This window comes from Balaenoptera acutorostrata, chromosome 21, assembly GCF_949987535.1.
Source record: "Balaenoptera acutorostrata chromosome 21, mBalAcu1.1, whole genome shotgun sequence".
Classification (NCBI taxonomy): domain Eukaryota; kingdom Metazoa; phylum Chordata; class Mammalia; order Artiodactyla; family Balaenopteridae; genus Balaenoptera; species Balaenoptera acutorostrata.
This window is the reverse complement of record NC_080084.1, coordinates 34,401,729-34,426,746: the sequence shown is the minus strand read 5'-3', so window position 1 is coordinate 34,426,746 and position 25,018 is coordinate 34,401,729. Positions and strand designations below refer to the sequence as shown.

The 25,018-nt window shown below is 39.4% G+C and overlaps 1 long non-coding RNA gene across 1 annotated transcript in view; it reads left to right on the top strand.

The window, feature by feature from the left end:
• The window catches only part of LOC130706078 (uncharacterized), a 96,333-nt gene extending 74,726 nt beyond the window's left edge, over positions 1-21,607 (top strand). The window contains exon 4 of the long non-coding RNA XR_009006474.1: positions 21,472-21,607. This is a non-coding gene — a long non-coding RNA (uncharacterized LOC130706078). The remainder of the gene's footprint in view (positions 1-21,471) is intronic.
• The last annotated feature ends 3,411 nt before the right edge of the window (positions 21,608-25,018 follow it).

Sequence of the window (25,018 nt, the reverse complement as noted above, 5' to 3'; positions counted from 1 at the left end):
TAGACACAATAGAGTTCAAATAAATTTCAGCATTAGAGACACATGGACCCATGTAAGTTCTACTTCAAGGGATTGTTCTTTAGAGCAATAATTGGCAAGTGGTTTGAAGCAATCAATCAGAAGTTTCCATGAGTAAGTAGGAGCCAAAATATTGTGGTCTTGGCTCAAGGATACCCTGGTGGAATGTCCATTCAAATCCATCATGAGCAGAATCCACTTTGTTTTACATGACACTTGTATTCTTCATCAAGGGAAGTGCTAATCAACATACAAGAGCTTTTATTTCAACATTTAAACCTTATAAAGAACAAGTCATGGTAGCTCTTCCAACTAATCTCCAGGACAGGAAAGAGAAGCCAGAATAAGCAACGCAAGCCTGTTGCCCCACCAGTGACATTTATCTTGAGCTTGAGTTACTTCCTGATGTAGATGTTGGAGAAAGTTCATTTTGTATGTGACTTCAATCCAAACCAGCTCCCTAAAATGAGGTGAAAATGAAATTTTCAATCCTTTGGACCCAAAGAAGGGGTAAGATATGATGAGTGCTACTGCTAAATGACGCTCACTAGTACTTTTGGTAGGATTTTCATTTTCTCTTGTATAAAATGGGCTCACCTTCTGAGAGTCAAATAGAGGAAAAGACTATGTTACACTTAAATCCAAATTCAAATAGGTTCAATTCACATTTGCTGAACAAGGATCATCTATTTCAAGAGACAAGAGAGCTCTATAATGAGAGACTGCCAGCAGTTTTCCTTTAAGGTCTGGAACAACATGTGTCTAGCAATCCTTGTGCCAAATAGGACAAAGGAAAGAGCTGGTGAAATGAGGTCATGAGAACAGAAGAACTTGCTTGTAATTTTATTAAACTTTTGAAGGCCTTAGTTTGACTCTGTGATGTAGAATCCAGCTAGCTTGTCTTAGCTGGTTTCCAAGTCAATAGATCCTTGAATGGTCCTGACTTATGGCTTGTACCTCATCTGCCTCAAGCGTCCCAGGAAACCAGGAAATTCAACACAGAGCCCTCTTCAACCACAAAGCTTCATATAAGGTGTGCACATGACAATCATAGCATAGGTATTTGATCAGTAAATCTGAGCCCAAGATGACCTCATTCTATTTTTTATTTCCTCAAAGATTTGATGGAAAAAAGAATGGAAATATGAAAACTATCTCTAGAGGTTTTATTCATTTTAATCATCAAAAGAGTTAGATAATGGAGAAAAAAGGAAAAATCATAAATATATCTCAATCTCATTTTTTTCTGAAAAGGAAAGGCTTATCAGAGTTGATTTATGGATTGTCAGATTTAAAGAAGTTACATTCTGGGAGAATTCACAATTTCTCTTCCCATAATATATCATAGAAAACTACCTGTAAAAGATAATGAAGGAAGAAAAAGATTTTACAATACTGTAAACCTGAGAGAATGTTTACATACAGAAAGTAGGTGCTTTCAAAAGGGAGTCAATGCACACATTTTAGTTGAGGTGTGGGATAGACAAGATGAGGACAGGAATGGTAATATAGTACAGAGAGTTTAAGGAAAACGTAGAAAGAATGAGAGGCTCCTCAGTAAGTAATTGAAGCACTAGTAGTGTTTTGAGGAATTTGAACAATCAATACATTCTCTTAAAAACACCTGAGGCAAGGAACTAGGCCCATGTCTATTGATCACTTTCTCTATACCAGTTCTGCTAGCCACATCCATCCCCATGAGGTATGGATTAATTATAAATCCACCCTGGAAGGTGTGGACTTAATTCTCTCAAACTCACCATGACATATGAATTTGCATTTTAAATGACTGATATTCAGAGTCAATATCTTGCCAAAACCCATACTGTTTTGAAAACCAGGTTGACAAAAAAGGCAGTAGTGGCCAGTTATGGAAGCATGGCTCAAGAGAAGTAGAAGCAACAGAATTTGAATGAAATTTAGGAGCTTGTTTTCATCTCAAATCACACTGTACTGCTTTCTTTCTCTAGAACATATGGTGTTCGGCACCGGTGTCCCTGGGGAAGGGGTTCTTCCATGAGCTCTCACACACCCTCCCTGAGCTCATCCCAATCACTACACTCATGTAGTCCATGTCTTGATGTCTCTTAATATGTCCGTTGAGCCCTCTTGGCAATTAACTTCTTAAGAGCAAGAACTGTGTCTTTTTCACAGAGTTAACCATGGAGGCTCATTCAGTGCCTGGGACACAGGACAAGTGTTACACATATTATGGTTGAGAAGGATGTGGTAATAAAGATAAAAGGAAAGAAACATACTCAAATGGTATTACCAAGGTATAAAGGCAGACCCCGTTTAGAAGAAGAGTAAGGATATATCCCTGCATGCTTTCTAGGTAACAGGATGGCTGTACCCTTTGAAGGGGGCTGGGAGGGCCTGAAGGACCCATCAACAGTTCAGGAGAGCCATGCTTAGCAGAGTGCTTGGTGGCAGAATGAGGTAAAGGAAGCTCTTTGAAAGGCTGACTGATTGTGCCTTATAGTGAAGAGCGTTTCCATTACACTTGAAATGATTCAAGCTTCTTACCTTCCCTACCTGGCCCTGCATGACCTTGTGCGTGTCTCTTTCTCCGGCCCCATCCCCTATTTCTATTCCTCTCATTACCTTTATTCCAAATCCAGGTCTTCTGTCTATTTCTGGAACATGCCAAGTGTATTCCTACCTGGGGTCTTTACAGGGCTGGTTCCATCTTAACATTCAAGTTACCACTTCTTCCAGGAGGGTTTCAATAATAACAGTATATGAAATGCCTTCCTCCACCCCCAAGCATTGTCATGCTCTTTCAATGCTTATTGATCTCTGAATTTATATTATTTATTCGTTTGATGATTTACTTGCTTTTCTTTCATCTCAGCTCTGGAATTTTGAGCTACATGAAAGCAGGTACTTGGTTGTTTCACTTTTGAATCCCCGATGCCTGGTGCCTATAAGTGCTTAATAAATGTTTGTAAATAAGTGAATGAATTGATCACCCACCCTGCCGCCTTGCTGGGTAGCATTATCAGTGAGAATGGATAGACATGAAAATAATAGTTAATAATAGTTAACTTATTATTACTATATTCTGGGCACTAAGTGCTTTATGTGGATTAAAATATTTAATCTTCAGAGAAACCTAACATGATCCCAATTTTGCACATGAAAAACTAAGGCCCTGAGAGTTTATAATGTTTAGTATAGAGCATAGCACAACGTAGGTACAAGAGAATGTTAAGTTACATGAAATGACAGCATCTGGTTTTCTAACTTATCACCTGGCATATGAAATTGTTCCCAAAATTCATGGCCTACACGTCTTTGACCCTCCCACCATGGGGAAAATTTATACTTTACCTTCAGGATTTTCCAACCACTGTGTAGGTTATCTAAGGTGTCACCTGCAGCAGTAGATGTGCCAATCCCTTTGTTCCCACAGAGCCCTCTACCTAATTGTGTTAAAGCTCATAGCACATTTACATTGCACATGTGTGTTAACTTGCCTGTCTTTCTGATGAGATAGAATTCTTCGAGGGTAGGGATACTGTCTTCTTACCCCGCTATCATCCGTGCCTGTCATAGCACCGAATAGATTCTCAGAAAGCGTTTACTGAATACCATTGTTCATAAACTGAAAAAAAATTTTAATTGCTTGTTCTTACAAACATAAGGATACAAATTTTCACTAGTAAAATGTATTTTTTAACATATTTATTAGAATATAATTACTTTACAATGGTGTGTTAGTTTCTGCTTTATAACAAAGATGAATCAGTTATACATATACATGCGTCCCCATATCTCTACCCTCTTGCATCTCCCTCCCTCCCACCCCCCCATCCCACCCCTCAAGGTGGTCACAAAGCACCGAGCTGATCTCCCTGTGCTATGCGGCTGCTTCCCACTAGCTATCTATTTTACATTTGGTAGTGTATATATGTCCATGTCATGCTCTCACTTCGTCCCAGCTTACCCTTCACCCTCCTCGTGTCCTCAAGTCCATTCTCTACTAGGTCTGCATCTTTATTCCCGTCTTGCCCCTAGGTTTCTCTGACCATTTTTTTTCTTTTTTTTCTTTCTTTTTTTTTTTTTAGACTCCATATATATGTGTTAGCATACGGTATTTGTTTTTCTCTTTCTGACTTACTTCACTCTGTATGACAGTCTCTAGGTCCATCCACCTCACTACAAATAACTCAGTTTCGTTCCTTTTTATGGCTGAGTAATATTCCACTGTATATATGTGCCACATCTTCTTTATCCATTCATCTGTTGATGGACACTTCCGTTGCTTCCATGTCCTGGCTATTGTAAATAGAGCTGCAATGAACTTTGTGGTACATGACTCTTTGTGAATTATGGTTTTCTCAGGGTATATGCCCAGTAGTGGGATTGCTGGGTCATATGGTAGTTCTATTTTTAGTTTTTTAAGGAACCTCCATACTGTTCTCCGTAGTGGCTGTACCAATTTACATTCCCACCAACAGTGCAAGAGGGTTCCCTTTTCTCCACACCCTCTCTAGCATTTATTGTTTGTAGATTTTTTGATGATGGCCATTCTGACCGGTGTGAGATGATATCTCATTGTAGTTTTGATTTGCATTTCTCTAATGATTAATGATGTTGAGCATTCTTTCATGTGTTTGTTGGCAATCTGTATATCTTCTTTGGAGAAATGTCTATTTAAGTCTTCTGCCAATTTTTGGATTGGGTTTTTTGTTTTTTTGATATTCAGCTGCATGAGTTGCTTGTATGTTTTGGAGATCAATCCTTTGTCATTGCTCCATTTGCAAATATTTTCTCCCGTTCTGAGGATTGTCTTTTCATCTTGTTTATGGTTTCCTTTGCTGTGCAAAAGCTTTTAAGTTTCATTAGGTTCCATTTGTTTATTTTTGTTTTTATTTCCATTTCTCTAGGAGGTGGGTCAAAAAGGATCTTGCTGTGATTTATGTCATAGAGTGTTCTGCCTATGTTTTCCTCTAAGAGTTTGATGGTGTCTGGCCTTACATTTAGGTCTTTAATCCATTTTGAGTTTATTTTTGTGTATGGTGTTAGGCAGTGTTCTAATTTCATTCTTTTACATGTAGCTGTCCAGTTTTCCCAGCACCACTTATTGAAGAGACTGTCTTTTCTCCACTGTATATTCTTGCCTCCTTTATCAAAGCTAAGGTGACCATATGTGCGTGGGTTTATCTCTGGGCTGTCTATCCCGTTCCATTGATTTATATTTCTGTTTTTGTGCCAGAACCATACTGTCTTGATTACTGTAGCTTTGTAGTATAGTCTGAAGTCAGGGAGCCTGATTCCTCCAGCTCTGTTTTTCTTTCTCAAGATTGCTTTGGCTATTCGGGGTCTTTTGTGTTTACACACAAATTGTGAAATTTTTTTGTTCTAGCTCTGTAAAAAACGCCACTGGTAGTTTGATAAGGATTGCATTGAATCTGTAGATTGCTTTGGGTAGTAGAGTCATTTTCACCATGTTGATTCTTCCAATCCAAGAACATGGTATATCTCTCCATCTATTTGTATCATCTTTAATTTCTTTCATCAATGTCTTATAATTTTCTGCATACAGATCTTTTATCTCCTTACGTAGGTTTATTCCTAGATATTTTATTCTTTTTGTTGCAATGGTAAATGGGAGTGTTTTCTTAATTTAACTTTCAGATTTTTCATTATTAGTGTATAGGAATGCAAGAGATTTCTGTGCATTAATTTTGTATCCTGCTACTTTACCAAGTTCATTGATTAGCTCTAGTAGTTTTCTGGTAGCATCTTTAAGATTTTCTATGTATAGTATCATGTCATCTGCAAACAGTGACAGGTTTACTTCTTCTTTTCCAATTTGGATTCCTTTTATTTCTTTTTCTTCTCTGGCTAAAACTTTCAAAATTATGTTGAATAATAGTGGTGAGAGTGGGCAACCTTGTCTTGTTCCTGATCTTAGTGGAAATGGTTTCAGTTTTTCACCATTGAGGACGATGTTGGCTGTGGGTTTGTCATATATGGCCTTTATTATGTTGAGGAAAGTTCCCTCTATGCCTACTTTCTGCAGGGCTTTTATCATAAATGGGTGTTGAATTTTGTCGAAAGCCTTCTCTGCATCTTTTGTGGTGATCGTATGGTTTTTCTCCTTCAGTTTGTTAATATGGTGTATCACATTGATTGATTTGCGTATATTGAAGAATCCTTGCATTCCTGGGATAAACCCCACTTGATCATAGTGTATGACCCTTTTAATGTGCTGTTGGATTCTGTTTGCTAGTATTTTGTTGAGGATTTTTGCATATATGTTCATCAGTGATATTGGCCTGTAGTTTTCTTTCTTTGTGACATCTTTGTCTGGTTTTGGTATCAGAGTGATGGTGGCCTCGTAGAATGAGTTTGGGAGTGTTCCTCCCTCTGCTATATTTTGGAAGAGTTTGAGAAGGATAGGTGTTAGCTCTTCTCTAAATGTTTGATAGAATTCGCCTGTGAAGCCATCTGGTCCTGGACTTTTCTTTGTTGGAAGATTTCTAATCACAGTTTCAATTGCAGTGCTTGTGATTGGTCTGTTTATATTTTCTATTTCTTCCTGGTTCAGTCTCGGAAGGTTGTGCATTCCTAAAAATTTGTCCATTTCTTCCAGGTTGTCCATTTTATTGGCGTATAGTTGCTTGTAGTAATCTCTCATGATCCTTTGTATTTCTGCAGTATCAGTTGTTACTTCTCCTTTTTCATTTCTAATTCTATTGATTTGAGTCTTCTCCATTTTTTTCTTGATAAGTCTGGCTAATGGTTTATCAATTTTGTTTTTCTTTTCAAAGAACCAGCTTTTAGTTTTATTGATCTTTGCTATCATTTCCTTCATTTCTTTTTCATTTATTTCTGATCTGATCTTTATGATTTCTTTCCTTCTGCTAACTTTGGGGGTTTTTTTGTTCTTCTTTCTCTACTTGCTTTAGGTGTAAGGTTATGTTGTTTATTTGAGATGTTTCTTGTTTCTTAAGGTAGGATTGTATTGCTATAAACTTCCCTCTTAGAACTGCTCTTGCTGCATCCCATAGGTTTTGGGTCATTGTGTTTTCATTGTCATTTGTTTCTAGGTATTTTTTGATTTCCTCTTTGATTTCTTCAGTGATCTCTTGGTTATTAAGTTGTGTGTTGTTTAGCCTGCATGTGTTTGTATTTCTTACAGATTTTTTCCTGTAATTGATATCTAGTCTCATAGCGTTGTGGTCGGAAAAGATACTTGATATGATTTCAATTTTCTTAAATTCACCAAGGCTTGATTTGTGACCCAAGATATGATCTATCCTGGAGAATGTTCCATGAGCACTTGAGAAGAATGTGTATTCTGTTGTCTTTGGATGGAATGTCCTATAAATATCAATTAAGTCCATCTTGTTTAATGTATCATTTAAAGCTGTGTTTCCTTACTTATTTTCATTTTGGATGATCTATCTATTGGTGAAAGTGGGGTGTTCAAGTCCCCTACTATGATTGTGTTACTGTCAATTTCCCCTTTTATGGCTGTTAGTATTTTCCTTATGTGTTGAGGTGCTCCTATGTTGGGTGAATAAATATTTATAATTGTTATATCTTCTTCTTGGATTGATCCCTTGATCATTATGTAGTGTCCTTCTTTGTCTCTTGTCATAGTCTTTGTTTTTTTTTTTTTTTTTTTTAAAGGATTTTCTTATTTATTTATTTATTTATTTATTTATTTTTGGCTGTGTTGGGTCTTCGGTTCGTGCGAGGGCTTTCTCCAGTTGCGGCAAGCGGGGGCCACTCTTCATCGCGGTGCGGGGACCGCTCTTCATCGCGGTGCGCGGGCCTTTCTCTATCGCGGCCCCTCCCGTCACGGGGCACAGGCTCCAGACGCGCAGGCTCAGCAATTGTGGCTCACGGGCCCAGCTGCTCCGTGGCATGTGGGATCTTCCCAGACCAGGGCTCGAACCCGTGTCCCCTGCATTAGCAGGCAGATTCTCAACCACTGCGCCACCAGGGAAGCCCATAGTCTTTGTTTTAAAGTCTATTGTGTCTGATATGAGAATTGCTACTCCAGCTTTCTTTTGATTTCCATTTGCATGGAATATCTTTTTCCATCCCCTCACTTTCGGTCTGTTTCTGTCCCTAGGTCTGAAGTGGGTTTCTTGTCAACAGCATATATACAGGTCTTGTTTTTGTATCCATTCAGCCAGTCTATGTCTTTTGGTTGGAGCATTTAATCCATTTACATTTAAGGTAATTATCGATATGTATGTTCCTATTACCATTTTCGTAATTGTTTTGGGTTTATTATTGTAGGTCTTTTCCTTCTCTTGTGTTTCCTGCCTAGAGAAGTTCCTCTAGCATTTGTTGTAAAGCTGGTTTGGTGGTGCTGAATTCTCTTAGCTTTTGCTTGTCTGTAAAGCTTTTAATTTCTCCATCAAATCTGAATGAGATCCTTGCTGGGTAGAGTAATCTTGGTTGTAGGTTTTTCTCCTTCATCGCTTTAAATATGTCCTGCCACTCCCTTCTGGCTTGCAGAGTTTCTGCTGAAAGATCAGTTGTTAACCTTATGGGGGTTCCCTTATGTGTTATTTGTTGTTTTTCCCTTGCTGCTTTTAATATTTGTTCTTTGTATTTAATTTTTGATAGTTTGATTAATATGTGTCTTGGTGTGTTTCTCCTTGGATTTATCCTGTATGGGACTCTCTGTGCTTCATGGATTTTATTGACTATTTCCTTACCCATATTAGGGAAGTTTTCAACTATAATCTCTTCAAATATTTTCTCAGTCCCTTTCTTTTTCTCTTCTTCTTCTGGGACTCCTATAATTCGAATGTTGGTGCATTTAATGTTGTCCCAGAGGTCTCTGAGACTGTCCTCAATCCTTGTCATTCTTTTTTCTTTATTCTGTTCTATGGTAGTTATTTCCACTATTTTATCTTCCAGGTCACTTATCCATTCTCCTGCCTCAGTTATTCTGCTATTGGTCCCTTCTAGAGAATTTTTAATTTCATTTATTGTGTTGTTCATCACTGTTTGTTTGCTCTTTAGTTCTTCTAGGTCCTTGTTAAACGTTTCTTGTATTTTCTCTATTCTATTTCCAAGATTTTGGATCATTTTTACTATCATTATTCTGAATTCTTTTTCAGGTAGACTGCCTATTTCCTCTTCATTTGTTAGGTCTGGTGGGTTTTTACCTTGCTCCTTCGTCTGCTGTGTGTTTTTCTGTCTTCTCATTTTGCATATCTTACTGTGTTTGGGGTCTCCTTTTTGCAGGCTGCAGGTTCGTAGTTCTCGTTGTTTTTGGTGTCTGTCCCCAGTGGGTAAGGTTGGTTCAGTGGGTTGTGTAGGCTTCCTGGTGGAGGGGACTAGTGCCTGTGTTCTGGTGGATAAGGCTGGATCTTGTTTTTCTGATGGGCAGGTCCATGTCTGGTGGTGTGTTTTGTGGTGTCTGTGGCCTTACTATGATTTTAGGCAGCCTCTCTGCTAATGGGTGGGGTTGTGTTCCTGTCTTGCTAGTTGTTTGGCATAGGGTGTCCTGCACTGTAGCTTGCTGGTCCTTGAGTGAAGCTGGGTCTTGGCATTAAGATGGAGATCCCTGGGAGATTTTTGCCATTTGGTATTACGTGGAGCTGGGAGGTCTCTTGTGGATCAGTGTCCTGAACTTGGCTCTCCCACCTCAGAGGCACAGCCCTGATGCCTGGCTGGAGCACCAACAGCCTGTCCTCCACATGGCTCAGAATAAAAGGGAGAAAAAAAAGAGAGAAAGAAGAAGATAAAATAAAATAAAATAAAATAAAGTTATTAAAATAAAAAATAATTATTAAGAAAAAATAATTTTTTAAGTAAAAAAAAAAAGAAAGTGGATAGACAGAACCCTAGGACAAATGGTAAAAGCAAAGCTATACAGACAAAATCACACACAGAAGCATACACATACACACTCACAAAAAGAGAAAAAGGGAAAAATATATCTCATTGCTCCCAAAGTCCACCTCCTCAGTTTGGGATGATTCGTTGTCTATTCAGGTGTTCCACAGATGCAGGTACATCAAGTTGACTGTGGAGCTTTAATCCACTGCTCCTGAGGCTGCTGGGAGAGATTTCCCTTTCTCTTCTTTGTTTGCACAGCTCCCGGGGTTCAGCTTTGGATTTGGACCCGCCTCTGCATGTAGGTCGCCTGAGGATGTCTGTTCTTCGCTCACACAGGACGGGGTTGAAGGAGCAGCTGCTTCGGGGGCTCTGGCTCACTCAGGCCAGGGGGAGGGAGGGGTACAGAGGAGGCAGGGCGAGCCTGCGGCAGCAGAGGCGTCATGACGTTGCAGCAGCCCAAGGCGCGCCGTGCATTCTCCCGGGGAAGTTGTCCCCGGATCACGGGAGCCTGGCCGTGGCGGGCTGCACCGGCTCCTGGGAGGGGCAGTGTGGAGAGTGACCTGTGCTCGCACACAGGCTTCTTGGTGGCGGCAGCAGCAGTCTTAGCGTTTCACGCCCGTCTCTGGGGCCTGCGCTGATGGCCGCGGCTCGCGCCCGTCTCTGGAGCTCATTTAGGCGGCGCTCTGAATCCCCTCTCCTCGCGCACCAGGAAACAAAGAGGCAAGAAAAAGTCTCTTGCCTGTTCGGCAGCTGCAGACCTTTTCCCGACTCCCTCCGGCCAGCTGTGGCACACTAGCCCCTTCAGGCTGTGTTCACGCTGCCAACCCTAGTCCTCTCCCTGCGATCCGACTGAAGCCCGAGCCTCAGCTCCCAGCCACGCCCGCCTCGGCGGGGGAGCAGACAAGCCTCTTGGGCTGGTGAGTGCTGCTCGGCGCCGATCCTCCGTGCGGGAATCTCTCTGCTTTGCCCTCCGCACCCCTGTGGCTGCGCTCTCCTCCGTGGCTCCGAAGCTTCCCCCCTCTGCCACCCGCAGTCTCCGCCCGCGAAGGGGCTCCTAGTGTGTGGACACCTTTCCTCCTTCACGGCTCCCTCCCACTGGTGCAGGTCCCGTCCCTATTCTTTTCTCTCTGTTTTTCCTTTTTTCTTGTGCCCTCCCCAGGTACGTGGGGAGTTTCTTGCCTTTTGGGAGGTCTGAGGTCTTCTGCCAGCATTCAGTGGGTGTTCTATAGGAGCAGTTCCACGTGTAGATGTATTTCTGATGTATCTGTGGGGAGGAAGGTGATCCCCGCGTCTTACTTTTCTGCCATCCTGAAGGTCCTCTCTCGTAAAATGTATTTTTAAGTAATCTCAAAATGAGTAGTTTGATAAAAAATAGTATTATTTTTATTATGGAATAATTAGGTTAATTCAGTCACACAGTTCATATTTTAATCATGTCAGAGACGGGCATCTTGCAAAATATATATTGGTCTTAGAAACATATATGAACGTGACTTTTTGGCCACATTATTAAAAGTATAACTGTGAGGTTTCAGATTCCCTTCATATATAAGTAGTAGTTCATCAGCTCACTCCCCTAACACACAGTTCATTCTAGATAAGAAAACCTTTAGCAGTTCAGCTTTGGGATTTGGTTAAGCAGATCGTCTGAAACAGCGGATGTTTTTCTAAGGCTTACCTGATTAATCCAAACCTCTGGAGTCTACTCTACCGAGCTCGAAATCTTAGAAGGAGAGGTGTTCTCATAATACTTTTCAACACAATTTGTTTCTGGCTTTAGCCAAAAATAATGTAAAAGAGACCTGTTGACACATTAAGGTCCAAACTTAGATTTTTTTTTAAAAAAGGCTTGGAGGTTAAAAAAAAAAAAGTCTTTGAAATTTAAAAGAAGTTCCATTCTGGGTTGCAGTTCGAACAACAATATAAAGCTACAACCCAAGGGTAAATGCACTGGACAGTCATCCTTTATTTTATCAGATTATGGTGTGGTCCCCCTTCAGGTAGGAAGAATCCATTGAGTCCTTCTCCGCCTCTGGTAAGTTCATCTCAATGAAAAGGATGAGGAGGTGATGAAAAGATAAGAGTTCTAAGGAGGGCAGCCTATAATAAGAAACACAATAACAGGAAAAAGGTGGTGGACACACAGCATTAAAAGGGGCCTTAAGTGTGAACTTGGGGGGAAGAAAAGTGAAAACAAAGGAACGGCTGAAGCCAAGAAGGAGAGCAATTGATTCTTCTGCCCTGTGGACGAACGCTTTGCCTGCGTATTTGGAGAATGTTGATTTTCCCCTCTCAGACAACTTCAATTGAACCCATGTTCTAAGAGTGACCAAAACAATGTAAGGTACCAACTGGACTTGAACGAAGAATCTAGTGTGCACACCTACAGATAATTTAACATTTCCAAAAGCATTTAAAATGGTTTTAGCAATCTAGGAGCGATTTTGCTTTTAGTGTTCTGCAAAGCAAAAGCACAATGTAATTATCTTAATTTGGTCTATTAAGTACTTGTTTGAAGTGGGCTAGAATTCCAGGAATCTTGTAAGACCGAGCTCCAGCAGCATTATTTAGGGACATAATTCCATACAAACTGGAGCGTAAATAAAACCACAATACCGGGCTTCCCTGGTGGCGCAGTGGTTGAGAATCTGCCTGCTAATGCAGGAGACACGGGTTCGAGCCCTGGTCTGGGAAGATCCCACATGCCACGGAGCAGCTGGGCCCGTGAGCCACAGCTGCTGAGCCTGCGCGTCTGGAGCCTGTGCCCCGCAACGGGAGGGGCCGCGATAGTGAAAGGCCCGCGCACCGCGATGAAGAGCGGTCCCCGCACCACGATGAAGAGTGGCCCCCACTTGCCGCAACTAGAGAAAGCCCTCGCACGAACCGAAGACCCAGCACAGCCAAAAATAAATAAACAAACAAATAAATAAATAAATAAATAAATAAAATTAAAAAAAAAAAAAAACACAATACCCAGAACTTGTATGAAAAGAGGAAAAAACCTACCAATCTAGGGTCAGCCTCTTACAAGAGGCATTTGGTAAGGTTACAGTATTAGCCTGCAGATGCTATAGTGTAAAAAACCTTGTGGAGAAAATCTTTTCCATTTCCCTTTATTTGTAAAACTAAATTGGTATCACCTGCCATGATCATCCACCTTATTCACTGGGCTAGTTCTATCTTTTGGTTCCCTAAATTCAAGTCAATCCTCAAAGAACAAATTTCTATCACCACAGAAAATATTCAAAAGACTCTTAAAGTGACTTTTTAAATGGAGCCCAAAATCACATGAGTGGAACGAAAGGCATAGTATTTCAAGGCATGAAGGAAGGGTGGAATAACTTGAATGCTCCTAGTGGTGGTGTTTCTAATCTTTCCTAATGCCCCATATTCACGTGATAATTGTAAGGTTGTGTTTACCCCTGGTTTCTAAATCAACCACTCCTTTTCCATAGTTCCTAAAAGTATTTCAAGCGAAATGAAATACAGTTACAAAATGGGCATCTGTACGACCCACTGGCCCACTTGTGAAAAGTGGTGCTCGTTACTGATAGTGGAATTAGTGGGGAATTGGAAACCTATTTAGAAACGTTAGGAATTATCTCAGGAAGGGTAAGATCCTTATTTGGACTGAAGCTGTCTGGAGAAATAGGAAAAGAAAGACTCAAAGGCTAGACTGCTATTTGTGCATCGTAATGCATGGTGGCCACAGCACCGCTGGGTGGAGATGACATTCTCTTCCTGCAGAGCGAGCGAGGGGAGGTCATAGGGAGCAGCGCCGAGATGTTCTACCAGCTGCCCGCTTCTCTTCTCCGGGAGCAGCAGAGAAGGTTAAAAAGCCTGTTTACGGTTCAACGATTTCTTCCTATTCAGGCTACGCTGTACACAGAGTTATGAATCCCACAGAAAGGCTGGCTGTAGTTTTCTTTTTCACGTTCTCCTGAATCCTAGGAGAGTTGCAAACAAGAATGGAAGACAGAGAACTCTTACACTGAAGACAGTAAGGACTTTCAGTGGGATGTGCTGCCCGGGGCTCCTCTCAAAATGTAAACAGTCATAACCGCCCGGGTTTGGGGGCTGCCTGGGAGCCCAGGCTGCCATCACCCATGCCAAACCCGTGGGCACTTAACACATCTCTGGGGTGAGTTGAATCCGGGCCACACATGGGAGCAAACCAGATGACACTGGCAGTCTGTCCAAGCCACACCGGCATGGGAGGCACCCACCATTTCCTGATTCTAGCAACAGGTTGGGGACTCCCAGATAAACAAGTGTGTCATTACAGGCTTGTGGCGTAGACAGAGGTTTAGGCCGACATGACTAATCCATGGCAATTTTTGGACTTTCCCTCTGCTGGATCTGAAGCACCTCTGAGAAGCCTTCCCTGATGGCCACGGCTGGGAACTGGCCCAGATGACAGGGGTGCTTCCTTCTCTGAATTTCTGGATTCACGGTTCTCCGCTTGGGATACGCTGGCAACCAAAAATCCAGCAAGGACCCTGAACCAAGGGGTTGGTGCAGGGTGAAGACAAGATGTTAAACAAACGATATCCAGATAACTCCTTTCATGACAATTGCGATAAAGGCTATGAAGAAGTGCAGGACACTGAGAAAGCATAGCTCGTATATTCTATACCACTGATTCATCACTTAGTATTCAACACTTACTTGCTTTCTATGTGTAATGAATTCCCATGCTTCTGATAGGTCTCTAACCTTTCTGGGTAGACTGTAAACTCATGATCGTCAGGGACTTGACCTGAGAGAGCATTATCTTGCAGAGATCCTTATCATAGCCTCTCAAAAACACATGATGGTTTACTTTTGCTGAACTGAATCATGTGAAAGAACACACTTCTGAAACAAAGACAAGGGGGGATGATTAGAGCCGAGCTCATTGTAGCTGCTGCCTGCGTTGGGTGGGGCTGTTAAGGAAGGGAAATTGCTCTAGCAGTTTAAGTGTCTACACCCCTCTCAGTTACTATCTGAAATGTGTGGGAAAGGAAAATAAAAAGAATTGACTTTAAAATCCTCCACTTCCTATACCTTTAAAGGAGGGGACCTATAGCCCTTTGTGCAGCAGAGATCGATCATGAGCCTTCAGAGATGCTCAGGTAGCAGTAGAACCGAGGAGGGGGTAGAAAGTGATTTATTTTTTGGAAAATAAGTGAGGAGAATTAAGTTGGGGGTGAAGGAATGCTGGGGATATAGAGCAAGGAGACCGAGCACCCCCAACTCTTTGTGCTAAACATCAGATGATCAGTGATACATGGAAAGAGAATGAAGGAAAACAGGATGTGCTTAACTCTATACGATAAGGTGATGGATTTGACCATGAAGCCTCCTCACTCTTCTCACATCGCATCACATCACACGGGGCCACACCTGCTTCAACTGGAAAGTGCCAGCTCTCTCTCCTTCCTTCACCAAACTGCACTGACTTTCCCAGGTTCACACCAAGCACATTGGGAAAGCCCGAAGCCACCTTCCAGCTGCTGGAAAGAATGCTTCTCCTCTCCTACAGCATAAAGAAGGCTCCACCCCGGCACCACTGTCAGTGGATATGCAAACTTCACGCAGATCAGCCACACTTAGGCTGTGCTTTGCTCTTTCACTGAGAAACACGGCAACAATCACAAGAATTTTCTATCATTCTGGCTACAAAGCTCTCCAGAAATAGAGTATCTATTAAGTTGGCTTTCAGAATGTAATATTAGAAAGATCAAGTCTTTTTAAAACCACAGAGAGCATATAAAGTTGCAGAGTCCGGGATTGTTAGGGCAGAACTCCAGGCTCCCCACCGGGTCCAGCCCTGCAGTGACAGTTGTTCCTCTTTCCAGCTTGGCTCATAACTACTAAGACCTCTGCTGCACACATAATGTTTATCGTTTTTCTCCCCAACTGTTATTCATGATTGAAACAGCCCTTGAAGGCAGGTATGGGAAATGAAATATTACTGAAATATAAGGTGACGATCACCATTACATTTCAAGCTAAATTTTCTAACTAGGACTTAAATCATTTAAATTTCATATAATTTCAGAGACTACCTTTTTTTCTTAAGAGAAAAACACCTTATACATTATTGGGTGGATTCAAATAGAAAGAACCAGAGGAAATTATCTTTGACCAGCAGCGAAGATAAGTGGTTATATATCTTAGCTGTCAAATGTAACTATTCTTTATAAATCCTGAATGGCAACTGCTTTTTTCTCCCCTTCCTTTTCTGGCCTTCTATTTATTTTTATTTATTTATTTATTTTTATGCCCAGGTGAGAAATTAGAATATATCTCAGTTCTGGCTTAACTTGTTAAGGTATCAAACAGGATGTACAAGTCCTCTTCAAAGGGGCACCATTACTTGTTAAATAAAATTGCAACACATGGTTAAGAATTCCTTTAATAGCCCTGCAAAATAAAGTAGATCACTGACCATCAATGCTCTGCAGCAAGATAAAAATGAACCTGTGACAATCAACATCTTCTCTTCACAGATTTATAGCTCATGTAACTATGATGCTATGTCACCCTTGTTCTGCTTACGAAGCTCCAGACTTGTCTCTGTCTAAATCTTCCAAACCTTGACTCAAGCACTTTGTAATGGAACTACAGTCAGTGATGCATTAAGTTAGTAGGCAAAGAAAGGATCTAAATACTATTTTATATATAATGGCTGGTTGAGGACCACAATCCATAAACCTTTCTCCTTAAACGAAGCAGGAGATTCTGAAAAATCAAAACCATGGTTTGGCTGCCTTTCTCTTGTTTCAGCTTCTTTTGTCTCTTGGTTCTCTTACTTGTGGAAGCGAAGGGCCAAATCCCTAAAGCGGAGCCTGTTAGGGATATTTCCAGTCTGACTCAAACAGGAAATACCACAAAGATCGTGAGGGAGCTGGTTCCCGAGAGATTTCTAGCCCAGGTTACATACTCCAGAAGTTGAAATGTGTTAGGTAGTATTCAGAAGAAAAATAGCACTAAATTGTGGGGGGTTACCCAAGTAAATCCCTTCCCGATAATCTCTTACTAATAGTTGGATTTCAGTTAAAAACGATTTACTGTAAATCTGTATCTATCATCCTTTCGTATAATCTTTCTTTAACTATACTCTTGTCTTGGTTAGGAATTAGTTCTTATTGAATGACCTGAAAGTGATTACCATTATACCAATGCAATATTAGTCATTAACTTGCCTAAATTGCTAATAGTGTGATTGGTAATCTATACTGAAACATGCTTCTCTTTGGTCATACTTCAAGCCAGCACAATGCCAATGCAATTATTAGCAAATGATTAACTTGAATGGCCCTTGAAGAATCTGGAAGTATGAAAAAGGAAAAGTTGTCATCGCTTTCTTAAAACTAGAAATTAAGCATGTTTTTTAGACGCTAGAAGCTTTGCGTACACCCTTATTTCCTCACAATCAAATGGAATTTTTAAAATTCTATTCATGGCAAGAAATACTCATTTTAAATGGTGCCCCCTAGATTTCTAAATATCCTGAATAAAATAAATTACCCAGTCTGCAGTTTAAAATACATGAAAATAATATGACATGAAATTAATAATAAATATAAATGGGAACCTAAAGGAAGTAAGCTTTTGGTATTTTAGAACATGGGAAAACAAGTATTTATCCAGGTATACACCTCACTAGTGTTCTCACCAAATTACTCTTGTTCACGGATTGTGTATCTTGGCTAAACAACTTTTGAGAAAAGGAAACTCCCCTTTACCTCTGCATCCAATTTTCCAGTTATAATGCGTAGTTCAAAGTACACTAAGGCCGACCTCACCCAGTGCCAAAAAGTTAAAATTATGCTCTTAAGGTTACAGCAGAAACATTTGAAATTGCTTAGTGGATGATTCACTTGTTTCCTTTTTTCTCTCAGCAGGAATGAGTACTGCCTTTTACAAGCTGTTCTCTGAGTTTTTATTAAATATCCACAAAAGAGCAACAGTATGATCACTGCCGTTAGCTAGAATAACAACAACCCAGGAGCCAGACCTTGGTTTCTATACTAGGTCTTCAAGTCATCCTGATGCAGAGCAGACTGCATGGAAATCAGGATACCCATCTCACTGGAAATTAACATGCTTTACCTCTCCAAGTCTGCCCCCAATCACACGCACTCTGCTTGGTTTTCACAGGGTTATATGTGTGGAAGGAATACTAAATCCATCTACAGTGAGAAGTTTCTAATATTGATTAACTTAGCAATCGTCAAACATCCTCATTTTACAGGTTGTAACAGTGACCTAGGCAGTGTTCAACCCTCAGGCAGCCTTACCATGCGGGGATAAAGTGAGCCTCAGGGGAGAAGACATAAATTTAAGAGTAACTGGGTAATTCCAATAAAAGAAACAAGTTCTCCAGTTCTGGTTCTAAGGACAGGGAGGGGTAAATGGGAGCAGTGAATGGAGCATTCCATGGAAAAGTAACAGGATAAGAGAAGGTCTAGGTTAAGAGAGGGCATGGAATGGAAAGTGGTTGGACAGACGCTAGAGAGTAGTGTGCTGTGTGCGGTGTGCATGTTGGGAGGTGGAGGGTAGGCAGGAGGAGAGGGGATGATGGAAATACTGGGGTGGAATCTGGAGCTCTTATGCCAAAGGCTACAATGCCTCATATATCTTGAAAGTGAGATATCAGGTAAGAGTATCAGTCTTAAGTATTATCAGCCCTGGTAAACTGGTGCCTCAGTGTCTGCACCTTATGTCAACTCAGGCTGAACATACTGGACTTAACATATGTAGTGAGAAGGAATTCTGGGGAAACACAGCCATTTCCTTAACCTGAACCCTTAGAACACCAACATACAGGAACAATTATGAACCAATTATCCTAGATATATCTATGGCATAATAAATGACAATAAACCCACTTTTATGATGCTTTAAATGAAAGATCTCAAAGAAATTTACAAAATCTACAATAAGAGCCAGTTTACGAAGGATAGCATGGAAAGGAAGATAAGGATAAAAGGATAAGGATAGAAGGATAAAATGGAAAGTTGCATAGATTTCAAATTTTAATGAACTTATGTGGGTGAAGAGCTTTGTAAATTTGTAAATCAAAATATATTTTATATTTGTTTTTAGTATTCTCCTTTGAGTTTTAAAGATAAATTTAAGTATGTACATCTTTATATATCTGCAACAGAAAGTTTATAGTATACTATAATCTCAAGTAGTTTCCTAGAAGCTAACTAACTAAAGACATGATGTATTCTAACTATAATGAATAGCAGTTCATTAGTTTTTCCTTTGGAAAAATATGATATGTAAATCAACTAATATATTAATGATTGGCTATTTTTATCTAAGAATATGTTTCAGTGGCAACTGTATTTGTATCAATCTAGTGTATGGTAGCTTAAATTGAAACAAATTAAATTAATTTAATTGGCATGGGTTAAACTAGGATAAGTATGTGCTGGTGAAGTGAATGTTTGTCCCCTGGGTAAAGGAGGAGACTTTTTCTTCCTAAGTAATGATTTGGGCTCAGTGTTAACAAATAAGAGTAAGTCATAACATGCTAACCCGCAAGAGGTATGTCACAAAATACTAGATCATTTGACAAAGAGCAAACAGAAGCCTGGAAATTAAACTATTTCCCCAAAGCCAGATCTAGTGGAAGCAAACTGCCAGAGCTGCTGGCCTCTGTATTTTTTTCTTAGTGGTACCCCAGAGAAGAGGGAGGTCCTTCTGAGGGCCACTGGGGAGGGGAAGGCTGGTTGGCCTTATCTAGTGCTTTCTGCTAGGGTAGTGCATGTCAATTTTAGGGTCACATGGGGGATCTTGTCATTGTACAGATTCAAATTCAGTGGGTCTTAGGTGAGGCCCTAGATTCTGCATTTTGAGAAATCTTCCAAATGATGCAGATGCCCTTGGTCTGTGGAACACACTTTAACGGCCATCTTCCCGGTGAAAGGAAGAGGAAATTCTCTTTCTTTTTTACAAGTTTCCTTCAATTTCCCAGCTCGCTTACCGCAGAGCAGCAGGTCGGTAAAGTCACAACTTCACAAGAGCTCAAACACAGAAAACCCTTTGAAAGGAAGAATTAGATTGACTTCAGAGGGATCGCTAAAGGGAGAATGAATATTTATTTTAAAAAAAGAAAGCATACTCATTCAGATTAAAATAAAGGATAGCCAACCTTTTCAGTGAAATTGCCTGCCTAGAAATATAGCCATCACATCTTTGAGGACAAATAAGACAGCACCTCAGGTTTAGACTCAATCTTCTTAAGTTTCTACAGAGTCCGTTTGGCAGAAATATTATGAAGAAACTTGGAGTCTGAACCCTCCTCCTCCACCCCCTTCCCTAAGTGTCTAATATTTGCATTATATACAAAAGGAATCTTTCTACTCTATGATCTGTCAAGATTAAAAATTTTCTTGGGCCAGAGACATGCTAAGATGAAACAAAATTATAACTGAACAAATCCTACTCCAAAGCTGTTTCCAAGTAGGAATGAATATCAGAAATATTTACTTCACATATTTTCCATTGGATGGCCTTTTCAGATTCTTGCTACATTAAATACAAAAGTAATATTCATTGGGCTACACTATTTTTAAAATGTGTTCTTATAATCAATTGTCAAATCTTCTTCAAGCTCGTATATAGGTGTTGGGCTCCTAGAATCTAAGTGGCTATATAGTAAAGCACTATGGTAGATAATTTAACTTTAGACTAATGAAATGCATATAGTTCCTCAAACAACTTAAAAATATGATGTTCTGTTAACAGTTATATGGACATATTTTTATTTAGGTAACTGTAGCAAAAATAACTTGTATTCAGTATAAGAAGAAATTACAGATTTGAACTGTGCATGAGTTTTATTTAAAAATTTCGTTTTTGCTACATTTTTTTTATCAAGTCTATACTTTTAAGAGGGAGAAAGTCACAGAAATGTGTCTATACATTGACCTTTTCAATTTACATAAACAGTCTTCAACATTCAGAAGAATAGCAGGAAATCCTAATAGATTTAGCATTTGGTGTCTAGGAAAACAGACACATTTGGTAATCACACCTATATACCCTAATGTCTGAGCAACCATTAGACGGTGTTTACTTTTTCAGTTATGTAATTAGAAATCTATTACATTAGGGCATTTTGGAAATGGGAAATTAAGAATCATTTTCTTTGCAAGTGGTTATAAAAGGCAGAGTTGATTGCTGTTGATTAAAGAATCTGTAATGAAAAGTAGTTTTTCCCTTCTTCCAAAAGGTTGCATTTTTCTCAAAGAGGTACTGGAGGCAACAGAAGCAAAAAATGCCACTTTGGTAGACGTTAACGTGAGACACGGATCTAATATATTTACAGCCAACAGCTTTAAAAGTCATATGCAATCCCACAAAAGCAATACTGATTTCACTAACTTTGACATAAATGTCAAACTTGATAAGCACAAGTTCAAAAGATCTATACAGAAGTGTACAAAAGATAAATATCTATACAGTAGTCCTCCCCACTTATCTGCAATTTTGATCTCCAAGGTTTCAGTTACCCACAGTCAACTGTGGTCCAAAAATATTGAATGGAAAATTCCGGAAGTAAACAATGCATAAGTTTTAAATTGCGTGTCTGTTCTGAGTCACGTGATGAAATCTCTCTCCATCCAGCTCTGACCTGCCTGGGATGCCCCAGCCATCGACATCGTCGATCCAGCCATCCACTTGGTCACAGCTGATGATCCAGCATCACTGGAAGCAGCCAACTGTCCTGACGTGTCATCGAAGGTCAGTACCAGCCTAACGCCATATCACAATGCCTGTGTCATTCACTCACTTCCTCTCCCGTCATCGCAAGAAGAAGAGGGGTGAGTACAGAACAATAAGATATTTCGTGAGAGAGAGAGGCAATACTCACAGTCATAATTGTCATAATTTACTATTAGTTATTGTTAGTCTTTCACTGTGCCTGATTTATAAATTAAACTTTACTGTAGGTGCGTGTGTATAGAAAAACACATAGTATATACAGGGCTTGGTGCTGCGATTTCAGGCGTCACTGGGGATCTTGGAATGTATCCCCTGTGGATAAGGAGGGACTACTGTACCAAAAAAGTATACAAAAGACATATATCTGTACAAAAGATCAGAAAGCCTATACTTTCTGATATGAGATATGCTTAATAATTTTGAAGTAGAGTAAAAATTCCTGTAACCTCTGTTACAAGATGTCCTGTTCAGGCATAACTATTTACAGAGAAAATATAAAGTGAATATGATATATTGTTTCAGCTGTCAATCACTACATAACAAACCACCACAAATTAAGTGGCTTAAAGCAGCAGTTGTTTTCTTTGCTTAGAATTATGTGGGTCAGTAATTTGGCCTGGCTCAGCTGGCAGGGTCCCTCCCACCCAGTTTTATTGAGATATAATTGACATACAGCATTTTTGCTTTGCCAAACTCCTGAACTTCAGATAAAAACCATAGAACTCTGTGGCATCATCAGCCACTACCACAGCAACAACAAACAGAACTTAAGGGTCTTCCATCATACAAAAATTACCTCTAAGATGAACCACAGACCTAAATGTAAGCGTTTCAACAAATACAAAAGAAAAAGGCAAAAAAACACATACTGGGAAAAATACTTGAAAAATACATATTTGATAAAGGACATATCAGAATATATAAAGAGCCCTAAAAGTTCAATAATAAGAAAACAAATTAAAAATGAGAAAAAGATTTGAACAGACCCTAAAAAAAAAAAAAAAGAGAGAGAGGGAGAGAAAGCGATCGGATTTGTGGTTACCAGAGATGGAGGGTGGAGGGAGGGGAACTGGTCGAAGGCCATCAAAAGGCACTGCAAACTCCAAGTTATAAGATAGATAAATACTAGGGAGTAACGTGCAGCATGATCAGTGTAATTAACACGCTGTCTGTTATGCCTGAAAGTTGTTAAGAGAGGAAATCCTAAGAGTTCTCATCACAAAGAAACTTTTCTACTTCTTTAATTAATATATGAGCTGATGGATGATCACTAAACTTATTGTGATAATCGTTTCAGGATGTATGCAAGTCAAATACTTATGTCAGACACCTGAAGCTTATATAGTGCTCTATGTCAGGCATACCTCAATACAACTGGAAGAGAAAAACTATAAAATTTCTAAAATAAAATGTAGGAGACAATCTCCATGTCCTTTGGTTAAGCAAAGAATTCTTAGACATCATGCCGAAAGCACAATCCATTTTTTAAAAAACTTGACAAATTGGAATTCATCAACGATTTTAAAAGACACTTAAAATAGTGTCAAAAGACACTATCAAGAAAGATAAGTCTCAGACTAGGAGAAAATATTTGCAAATTATATATCTGGTAAAGGACTAATATGTGAAATATAAAAAAATACAACTCAATAATAATGACAAAAACAAATATGGACAAAAGATTTGAATAGATATTTCATCAAACAACATACACAGGTGGCCAAAAAGCACATGAAAAAATGCTCAGTATCATTAATCTTTAGGGAAATGCAAATTAAAGCAACAATGAGATACCACTGCATATCCTCCAGGACGGAAAAAATTATGTACAGTAACAAGCCTTGGCAAGGATGTAGAGAATCTGGAACCTTCATTCATTGCTGGTGGGGATGTAAAAAGGTGCAGCCACTTCGGAAAAGAGTTTGGCAGTTGATCCAAATGTTAAACCTATGCCACAGGACTCGACACTCCACCCCTATCTATTCAGGAAAATGCTAACATATGTCCACGTAGACACTCACATGTGGATGTCGATTGGAGCATTATTCATAATAGCAAAAAAAATAAACTGGAAATGCTCCAAAATTACAATCACCTGATGAATGGATGAACAAAATGTGATATATCTATACAATGGAAAACCCGCAACTGAAAGAAACAAACTACTGGTACACGGTACAAAATAGAAGAACCTCAGAAACATTATACTAAGTGAAAAAAGTGAGACACAGAAGACTACATATTTTATGATACCATTTAATGTAGAGCCTAAAAAAGACAAATTTACAGAGACAGAAAGCAGATCAGTACTTTCTGGGGCTGCGTGGGGGGTGAGGATTTCAAGACCAGATCTGTAAGGAGTTGTATTTAATGGGCACTAGGAAACTTTATGTGATGAGGAAAATGTAAGTGTCTTGTGGTGACGCTTGCACAGCTCTATAATTCAGTTAGTTTATAGTAAATAAAAAACACGTCAATAAAGCTATTTAAGAACAGTTAGACATTGAGTGTACCAAATTTCATCTTCAGTGCTTCCTGGACTTTAGGACATCTCTTTACACTTAAAAACACACACAAACACACACACACACACGAGCATGCATATACATATACATTCAGCTATTGTTCTACCCAGCCTACCTCTCAGATCTTTTATATCTCATCTCATTCTTGTTATTCCATATATTTATCTTACGTAGCAGATTCTTCCCTAACTTTTTTCATAATCTCATTGCCTTTGAAGCAAGAGCCTTCTCCTTCATAGTACCTAAAACTTTCTTTATGAGATTCTTTTCAAACAAACTATTTTTTGTTTAAGTAATACATTTGACATCAAATTTTAAGCAAGTAAAAATGTTCTGCGTGGTATTAATTTTATGGAATTAAATGGATTGTTTTATTTCACATAGCTTGTTCATGGTTATACATGACATTTTTCAATTAAAATGAAAACTATTCCCCAAGTGCTCCTTGGCAGTATTAAATGGAAGTATAATTTAAAAGCACAAAGTACAAATAATGATTAAATACCGTCTCAAGAATTTGTTATACACTGGCCTGCTTGGACTTAATAATTTTTAAATTACTCACCTTCATGTTCTCACGTTGATCTTGGCCAAATTTTTTGTTAAGAGATTGTCATTTGTGATTATAATACAGTACTCATTGTTCAGAAATAATTTTCCGTCAGCTCACTATCTGTAGCAGTTGTTTTTATTCACACAGCATAACCTCATAAATATAGAGACCAACCTGGTTTTCGCAAATGTGGGAAAACCAAAACAGAAAGTTCTAGTTTTTAGAGTAAAAATCAGCAATAGAGAAATTTTTAAAGTATCATTTAATTGTTACTACGTTGAAAAAATGTTGAATAGGAACAACACATGTGGTTGTATATCTTCACAAGTTTGTCAATCAAACAGAAGGAATCACCGTTCTCTGTATTTTA